Below are 10,530 nucleotides of genomic sequence, written 5' to 3' on the forward strand. Positions count from 1 at the left end.
TTTAATTAATTATGTAATCAACTAATCATACTACAATGAAATAGTGAAATGGTACAATGAATTAAGTAATCATACTATAAGTTTTAATATAAATTATACTTAATTTGTTTATAATAGAATATTATAATTAATTAAGTAATCATTTAATTATACTATATGTTACAATTAATTACATAATCGTACTATAAATTTATAATGTATGTTGTAATTAATTAAATTTCTAATCATTAATTAAGTATTATGCTAAGTGTATGTAGTAAATAGTAATTACTAATATTATATTATAATGTCATAATCAATTAGTATCATTTAATTATGTAATGTTATAATTAATTATATATCATACTATAATGTAAGGTTATAGTGAATTAACTATTAAGTAATCATACATAATTTTTTAATGTATATTATAATTAATAAATTTTAACATTTTAATTAGGTTGTATTAATATTTAAATAAAAATGTTAATTGAAAGTAATTATACTATAAATCTATAATATAATGCTATAATTAAATAAATTTTAATATTTAATAAGTAATATACTAAATGTTATAACTTATAAGTCAATTATTAAGTAGTAATCAATTAATGTATGCATATATTAATATACTATAAATCAATAAGTAATGTTATAAAATTATAATTAATTAAATAATCATTTAACTATAATGTAATGTTATAATTGATTAAGTATGATATTTAACTAGTAATTAAAATTTTAAATATTTATCAATTTTTAATATATAATTAATTATACTAATTTATATAGATATACTAGAACTTGATAATTGAAGTAAAAATAAAATATTATTACTCATAAAATATACTATTTTATTAAAAAATAACGTTTAATAACATTAAAATGTAAAACACTTTTTAATGGATCATAATTCCAATTATTCACTTTTAATCAAAACTAATATAATGTATTATAATATATAAAGCTTTTAATATGGTGTAATTATATGTAATAAGTATAATTGTATTCGTATTATTTAATTAGGTTATTCTAAAAAATTTAATTTTTTCTATTTAAATTTTTTTTTATAAAACAATAGAAACCCCCATTATTCACATTTCACAAATATTTCATTTAGTCCAGGTTCCAAAACAGGTTCCAAACAAGTTCCAAAACAGGTTCCAAATAGGTTCTAAACAGGTTCCAAAACAGGTTCAAACAGGTTCCAAAAACGGTTCCAAACGGGTACCCCCTACAGGTTCCACAGGGTACCCTTTTTATAGGTTCCAGTTCGGTTCCTCCACACACAAGAACCGGAACCGGAACTGCACAGTATCGGTTCCAAAAATTGGAACTGGAACCTACCGCACAGTACAGAGTTCCGGATAGGTTCCGTTCCGGTTCTACCCCCCGTTTTAATTCTACCTGCTACCCATGCTCACCCCATTTAATGTGGGGGAAAAGTGCATTGGTTTTATTCTAAAGGGTTAGAATGTTTAATGGAATTAAATTGGTCTAATTATGAATTACAAAAAAACCAAGGACTTGACATAGTGTTTATTCTCAAGTTATTTTAAATGTTTGAGGCCTTCCCAAAAACAATTTAAAATTACACTTTGTGCCCATGGTATATAAATTAAGTTTTATACCATTTTAATTGAATTGAATCAATTAAAGCAAAATCACTTCTCATTTTCTCTCCACTCTCACGGTCTCTCTTCCTTGACTTGGTGGTCACATTTGGGTTCTCAACTTACATTGAAGAACTAAGATTCCAAGAAGAAGATTCAAAGTGTTGAATAGCAAAGGAGTATGTAATATTCCATCCTTACCTTGAAATTTTTTGGCTTATGTGTTATGGTGTTTCTACTTATATCATCATTTGATCATCTTTCTTTCCATTTCATGTCCAAAATGCATGAATCCCAAATTCATGATGTGTGAGGACAGTGATGGTCAAGATGGGATTCGTTAACTCAAAATAGTCCAATCTCGGTTCCCAGACAAATGTCAATAACATTGGAAAAGGGAAATCTCTGGCCGGAGTATAATGAAGTCAGATAAAAAGTAGTTTCATGTTAACGAGTTCCATGTATCGATTGACAATCGATTAAAGATTAAGTTAAAGGTTTTGACATGCCATGAACCATTCTTAATCGGGATTAGATAACGGAGGGATTTGACTACAGGTATGTACGAGCAGAATATGTCATTGGAGTTACACTCATTGTGGTTTAGGGATATAGGACATTGCTAGACGTTCTACCATAACCAATGGGAGTTTCGATTATAAGAATTATAACGAAACATATCAAAAATTAGATATTGGGCCCACAGCTAAATCGCAGTGAACCAAAATGGTCACACATAAACCAAGGTCAATGAGAGAGAGTATATATTATCATAATTAGATTATGTGTTCGGATGTAAATGGTTGCATCGAATTAATGTATTGGTGAGAAAGATATCCATGGATAGCTACCACTAAGCAAGAGTAATAAGGATTTATTAAAATTATTTGAATTGGATTCAATGATGGGGGCAAAATTGCATTGGTTTTTTCTAAAGGGTTAGAATATTTAATGGAATTAAAATTTGATCTAATTATGATAACCATAAAACCTAGGACTGACATAAATGTTATTCTCAAGTTAATTTTAAATTGTTTGAGGCCTTCCCAAAACAATTTAAAATTACACTTTGTGCCCAAGGTATATAAATTAAGTTTTATACCATTTTAATTCAATTGAATCAATTGGAACAAAAAGCAATCTCTCACTTTCTCTCTCACTCTCTCGGCTCTTTCATCTTTGGCTTGGGTGGACTTTATTTTGAGTTTCTTCATTCTCTTTTGAAGAATCTAGACTCCAAGTTTCAACATCAAGCTTTTAATAGCAAAAGGAGTTGGTAATTTTCTATCATGTTCTTACATTAATATGTTAATGTTATAATGGTTTGTTTTCTACCTTATGTCCATCATCTTGATCATCATTTTCTCTCCATTTCCATGTCCAAAATGCATGAATCCTAATAATCATGCCCCACATCACTAGTACGAGTCGTCTCACCTATCTCCGACTCAGTCACCTTGTCACTAGCCCCAGCAGTCGTCCCCGCAGCCTGGTCATCGGCATCCTCTGTAACTAACTGTCTCGGCTGACTAGGAGGTCAAATACCTGGTCATTGACACGCTCCTCCATATAATCCGTACAAGAGCTGGAACATAAAAGCCTTTTTGTGTAATAGATTGGCGTTGTATTTAGAAACGTCCTGTATCTTCTTCTTCTACGACATGATGGATTTCCTGAGATACAGGCTATTTGTGAAAGCCTGCATGATAAAACCACTCGATCAGTGGTTAGTCACTACATGTATAGTAAGATAAAAATCCAGCTCATACTTGGAAAGCGCAAGAAACCCCCCAGTCAACAGCCGCAACCGCGCCTATCTGATTCAGTCAGCTCTCATTCGCTGGGAACAGAAATGAAATGACCAGCTTGCTCATGGAAATGGCATCTGAATAGGTGGACGCAGAAGTTGGGATACTAAAAGTAAGCATCTTAGTCTCCTCATCCAAGACCACTGTCTTGGATGACCCAACCCTGGGTGCAGGCGATTGTCCGAGTAGAGTCAAAACCACATCCTCCATATCCCTCTCCTTTTTAGTTAAAGAGTCCCTCTTTCGCTTCTCGTGACATCTCACGATGGACTCACTCACGCTCGGGACAGTTAATTTCTTCATAAGCCTCTCTACAATCGTAAATTCCTCTACAATTAGTGGGTACAACCTTAACTTACCAAACAAAATATGATTGCAGTAGCGAATGAGCAACATACTCCAAGTCCGCTTTAGTGAAGGGAAGAGGATACCTCGCTGAATCGCACCAACTCTAGCCCACAGGTGACTAGTCCTCGGATTTGCCTCCTCTAACACTACTCATCAATCCCTTTGCACCCTAAGAATGGCAAGAACCTTTCTAGTTTGCACGTCCAAGCCGTCCCCACTCTGCCCGGCACGATTGAACTCAAGATATGCAAAGGAGAAACAAAATAAGACTTTAGTAATCAAAGCATAAATAAAGACTAAGTTCTTCACCAATCGCTCACTAGGTACAAGGGATCTTGCCCTGGCCTTTCTTTCCGAAGACTGATTCACCTCTTATAAAGAAGAAGCGTTCCTTCCAGTTTTTGTCACTCAATTGGAGGTCGATCACGAGATGAGCTCATCGTGCTTGAGAGTGATTGTGTACCGACCCTTGTCCTTGTCATTCTCCTTTAGGAAATATGAGTATAACAACTCGTGTAGCCCAAATATCACCTGATTTCACATACAGAGGTCATCTAGAGCCATCAACAATCTCCACCCATTTGACATAATCTGAGTCGAAGCAATCATAAAATGGTTCAAGACCTCCCAGAAAAGATGGGGAATAGGAAGCCTTAGCCCATCATGGAACCACTTCTCGTAGGCACTCACCCAACCTTTTGTCTCCCAATCAACCCTCTTGTACGACTTGGGCACCCTAATTTTGACGAACTATGGAATGTGGTATATTATCCTGATCTGCCACACATCACTCTTCTTCAGCAAGGGCGGATAGTCATACTCAATATCCTGCTACCAAGCCGACTCGGCTCATCCTCAAAGCCACTACTGATGGAGGATAAACTTTCGGAATCATCGGCGTCATTGGAGTCTTCCCTACTCATCCCTTGCCCGTCTGAATCGTTGTCACTCGGAGCAGCACCGCTTGGCCCAAAAGTAGCCACATCCACCCCCTTCGGTATGCCAACCAAAACACCTCCACCCTCTGGTATCATTACCATCATTGGGGCCACCTCATATTCATTCCCAACTCTCAATCTCCGCCCCACTCGAATTGCCTGACTCTGACTACGACATTCAACTCCTTATCTACTCAACTCGGGCGACCGATTGGGTTTTCAATACCAAATCGTATTCTCAGTTCCAAAAGCTCCACTCGCCCAGAGCGATCGAGTGACAGACTCTGAAATCAAGCTAACTCTTTGCCTTTAAGAAACTTTTGGCTCAGTCAGGACGATCAAATATCTACTACCTCAAGACCTCTTGTTCAGATCCTTCTCCACTCGAACTAGGAGATCGGGCGATCTACATGACCTAGCCTTTACCAAAGCCAAACTTCTTCACTCAAACCACCTCACTCGACCCGGTCAAGTAGACCGAGATGAGCCGAATGGGAAGCCTACATAAATCAATTCCTTCTTTTGACCTCCTTAAACCCAAAAAACCCAGAAAATCCAGAATCTCCAAATGCAGCCCACACCAAATCGATCTTAAACACACAAAATCTCCTAAACGCTAAACCAAAGAATCAAAATCGCCAGCAAGCCAACCCCGTTCAAGTCAAACAAACGTAACTCCTCCTCCTTTTTAAACTCCCCTAAAAAATCTACCGAACCTCACCCAAATCCCTTCAAAAGTACCACAAACACAAAGAAAGGAAGAAAGGAAACGAAAAACAATACAAGGAAGCGAGTATTTACTGTGAAAATAGCCAAAGTTCCCGGAATCTGTTCACTGTTGCAGAGAAAAACTGAAACAAGAAGAAAACATGAAGACAGGAGAGAGAAATGGAGAATGAAATGAAACAAACAGTCGCCTCAACACTTTTATTGACGAAAGCTATCAAAGCTTACGCGTGGCAACCTCCGATTGGTCATCGAACAGTGTGATTCCAATTTCCCACCCAAACTTAGAAGAGAGATCTCTGTCGTACACATGTTGAGAGATGAATTATTCAGCTTCACGTTACCTATTTAGGGTTCTCGATCGCCACGTCATGCATACACCATGGAGATGCTAACCACTCACTCTGTTCGCCCGACCAAGTGGAGTCATCATCGGACGTACTGACTATGTAACCTTGGCTCTCTAACCTTGTGACAAACGCCGCCAAAGCAAAACACAACCTCTACCCTCTCAGTCATCTCGACTGAGTGAACTAGCCACTTGCTTGGGAGTACGCATACACCTACTTATTCAGATTCAACCAATCAGCCGAAGGCACCACCACCAAAATGACCCTAACGTATTCCACTCAGTGCAATACACCGAGTACTAACACCTTCATGGGATAGTTCGCACATACTCTCACTCGGTTCGATACACCAAATGAGGACACCTTCATGGGATAACTCACACATCCTCTCACTCAGTTTGATATACCGAGTGAGAACACCTTCATGTGACGTTTTGCATATCCTCTCACCCGGTTAGACATATCGAGTGAGGACACCTGTAGCAGATTCTTTCATGCTGTCCCTTAATCCAATGCACCGGGCGAGGTCTTCAAGGTCTTCAAGGTCAACTCCACTTTCTCACTCGGTTAGATACACCGAGTAAGGGCATGTTTGTGTTTCACCTCCACCCACCCACTCGGCCTAGTATACTGAGTGCATCACCTATAGTAAAAACTATGCTATTTGGTTCTACAAACAAAGAAGCAGCACATTCACATATTCAACCAGTCAGTCATGAAAGACAACTAAGCACACCTCCACGCAACATCTACTCTCTAAGCTAAGCATTCCTTAACTTAGAGAGTGGGTGGCAAACTGTTAGGGCCAAAAAATGTCCTTGGCCCAAAGACAAAGACACCTTTAATAAAGCTCGGAGCCATGACCCAATTTCGATTGGGCTCGCAATAGAGTTTGCATAATAGGTCCGCTTAGCACATCTACCCTGTTTCTCACTGCTTGAGCCCAATCAGTAAAGGCCCCGATTTGTTTAGGCCTCATCATCAACTTGTTTGGGCCCAGGCCCTTTGATCCAAGATCACCTATTGGACCTAGGGTTTATTTAGACCCTAAGGTTGCCTATTTCTTATTTCGGTACTATTCAAATTCTACCGAAGAGATCCATTACTACCCTAACTTGTCTAAGATCTGTATCTTAGACTAACTAAGACTTCCTCTCCTACTAAGGTAGGGGAATCAAAAGCCTTCATATTCAATAAACCTCAACCTCCAAAGGACTCACAGTCCTAATAGGACTCGAAGATCCTATAGTTGCTATTTAAACAGAGGCCAACCGTCTTACAAGGGGGGACATATTACATCTTCTAACCCTATAGTTCTCACTCTTGGGAACCTCGTATCACTGTCATAGTTGTAGTCTCCGACTAGACTTCTGGTAACCTTCTCTTTCCCTAACCCTCACTAAATTTGCCTCATTTAGCCTTGTTAACTTGAGCATCAGAGTGTCTACGGCAAACACCACCCCGATATTTTCCGTTCGCTTCACACTTGTTTTCTTGCGTGTGCAGGTACAGCGGATTGTTGGTGGCCTCAATCTCATGAGATCAGACCCTATTTCCGCAGCGGTAGATTTTTTGCATCTACAACATTAAAAACAAATTATTGAGAAAATTAATAAATGTATTTATTAATTTAATGAGAAATTCTTTTTCTATCAATCTATTTTAAAGATGATTTATCTACTCTACTGAATGCTGAAGTCATATTCCTTGACCATTAAGATGATTAGTGATATTTTAATATAAAATACGTGTAGACGGTACAAGGTTTTAAGTGGAAGAAGTACCTGGTTTTAAACCTGAATATATATATCAAAAACAGTCATTTTATCAGTTAAATGATAACGAAGGATAGTATATTTTTAAACGAATAAATATATTAATTTATGTATTGTTATCGCAACTTGTTTCTTAAAGAGACTGATTCCACCAAAGTCCTAGTCATGAAAGGCAGCCAAAATGTTTTACGGGACAATCGTGTAATCATGGCTTACTAAAGAAAGAAAGGAGTTGAATTCTAGCTTTGTCAATTGACCTTCCAGAAAAGCAAATCAAATGTCAAACATGGATCTTTGCTGGAGGGTTTTAAGATTTGGCGGTCAAACTTCAAAGGGTACGCAATTGACCTATAACAAGGACTATATAGACATAGAATTTGAGTTTTGACACGAAGAAGAAGAAGCTGACATGCACAGGTTTTTCCAGGCAATTTCAGAGAGCAGATTCTGAACTTTTGAAGAATGAAGGGACTTTGAATGGGTAAAATACCAACGACGATGTCAAATACAAAATCGTGTATATCGTTTTAAGCGTGTGTTCTTTATTTCAATGCCCAAAAAGCTCAAGGCGAAATTTTGTTTGATAACATATTTTCTGGACCAAGAACAAAACTTGAAAATTATTTCCATTATTTTTAAAATTTAAACGTCTTTTCACTGATGATACATGAGGAAAAAAAAAAAAGTGAGATTCAATTCCCTATCATAGTTAATGACAGAGTATAAGTTTTGATCACATTATTTAAGAAAATTAAATATATTTTTGGGTGAAAAATGGTTGCATCAAACTCAAAAATAAATTCATGGGTCAATTGGTAAATTAGATTTTGAAATTGTTGTTGTATGTATAATGACCGAAAAAAATTTTATTTTTCAAAATACTTTTATAATTGTAAATGTGTTGTTTGATAAGTATTTAAAAAAGTATTAAATAAATTATAATTAATTAACAATTCAAAAAATTCAAAATATTGGATCTGCAGATCAGTGATAGCGCATTAAAGACACTGTCGCTCTCATCAAGTTTAGAAAGTTATGATCTACAAGAATCTAGTGATTTTACTGGATTATGATTTAGGCCACAGAAAGACGGCTGAATTTTCACCACTTCCTAAGACCAAAATAGGCTTTGGAATCTAGTGCCTTCACAGGATTCCGGTAGATCGGAAATTTTGGTCTCGATAGGACCAATCAATTGCAATTCACCACCGCCAGCCCACTTTCATTTCTATATTTTTTTAATTCATAAATAAATTACAAAATTATTTCTTTAATATATAAAATGTTGATTCAAGTTTATTTTGTAATTTGAATAATTATGTACGGATATATTTGACCTTTTACAATGTAAAATCAGCTTTAGAAATAATTTGATGTTGAAATGGTAGTTTTTAAAATCTTTTTATAAAATTAATTATTATATAATCAGTTAAAACTTAATCAGTTTTTAAAGGCTGTTTACAAAACACTTCTATTGTTATAGCTTAAAAGTTAATTGATTATTTCTTAAGCTATAACAATTTCAAAGGCACACTAAATTGATTTTTTGAGATTGTATTGGACTGCTCAAATTTGATTGTATAAATGTATTTTATATAGTACTAATCTTGTATTTGATTTAGTATTGAATAAGAACAAATTTTTGATAATAACTTTATTTATTCTAATCGAAATATATAAATATTATTATACTGATGATAAAAAATTACTTAGATAATTAATAAATGAATAAAGTTTTGTGATCTGTGTATTATTTGTTTATACTATTAACTAACTAAAATAAATTAGTAATGTTGATGCTCGATTTGCGCACCAACCAATTGTCACGTGGGTGACACTGTTTTATGAATTTTATGCTCGTGACAATGGATGCCTTTCACAGAAATAAATGAAAAAGGGCTTTTTAAGTGGTTCGGATGTTAAGGTAGCAAATCCTACGTCCACTGATTTTGTATTGATGTTGGTGTGGGTCAGGTCGCTAAGCGGACTGACGTACCAGAGAGTTAATAAAAGAACTTTGTTCTTACTTTTTTACAAGAGAGAGAGAGTTATCTCTGGGTAATGAATGAACCAACCCCCTTAATGGTGAGGTTTTCTACATTTTATATCGAATTGAAGCGTGTAATCATCACTAAATCTACGGGTTGGTGTGACTGTCAGGATACTATCTGTCTTCACGTCCCGTTTTCCCTTTTTCCAAGCTGACTTTGCATGTCTCGCTGCAGAGAAACGGACGCGTGTGAGCTCCATGCTTATTTGCAGGTCTGACGTGCGTACATTGTCCTGACGGGGGCAGGTCACCCGTAATGTGACTCATCCCACGTCAGCCCCTTGTTTTCCCGGGTATAACAGAAGCCCCCTAGTTTTTAAGGTTCGAGGAACGAGCCTTGGAAACTAAGTCACACTGGAGACTTTGGTCGCTCCGACCTGGATGGGACGAGCTCGCCTAAAGACTCGAAGCGAACACGGTCTCGCGCGACATCGCGCGATCCCTTGCCCAAACGACCTGACAATCTTTATCTCAGCGACCTGGACTCGACGGACGCTCCTTAGTAGTTCAATGAATCTGTCCCTGCGCTGTCAGGCGCTCTGCATGCGTTACAGCGCGTGTAAGACACATTAAATGCGCGGTATGATGACCCGACGCCGTTTTGACAGTATTGACCGTTTAACGCGTTTAAAACTGACAGCCCTAATTACTGCATTTAATGCGACGTGGGTTTGAAATGGCGCCCCTTTTTACGTAATTTAATGCGACGTGGGGGCGCATTTAATGCGGAGGGTGAGGGAACTGCCGTTTCGACTCCGAGGGGTGGTAACCGTCGTTTCGCTATCCATATAAAAACTTGGTATTTTTCAGATGAAGTCACCGAAATTTCTTTCGCTTTGAGTGACAAACTTTGGCAAACCAAGAACCATTTTCTCCCGATTGCACGGTACGGTGGGATGTCTAACCTTGGGCGGGAAAATTAAAAACACGATTTTCAATGTCC

Source organism: Pistacia vera, unplaced genomic scaffold (genome assembly GCF_008641045.1).
Source record: "Pistacia vera cultivar Batoury unplaced genomic scaffold, PisVer_v2 Contig1028, whole genome shotgun sequence".
In the NCBI taxonomy this organism is placed as follows: Eukaryota; Viridiplantae; Streptophyta; class Magnoliopsida; order Sapindales; family Anacardiaceae; genus Pistacia; species Pistacia vera.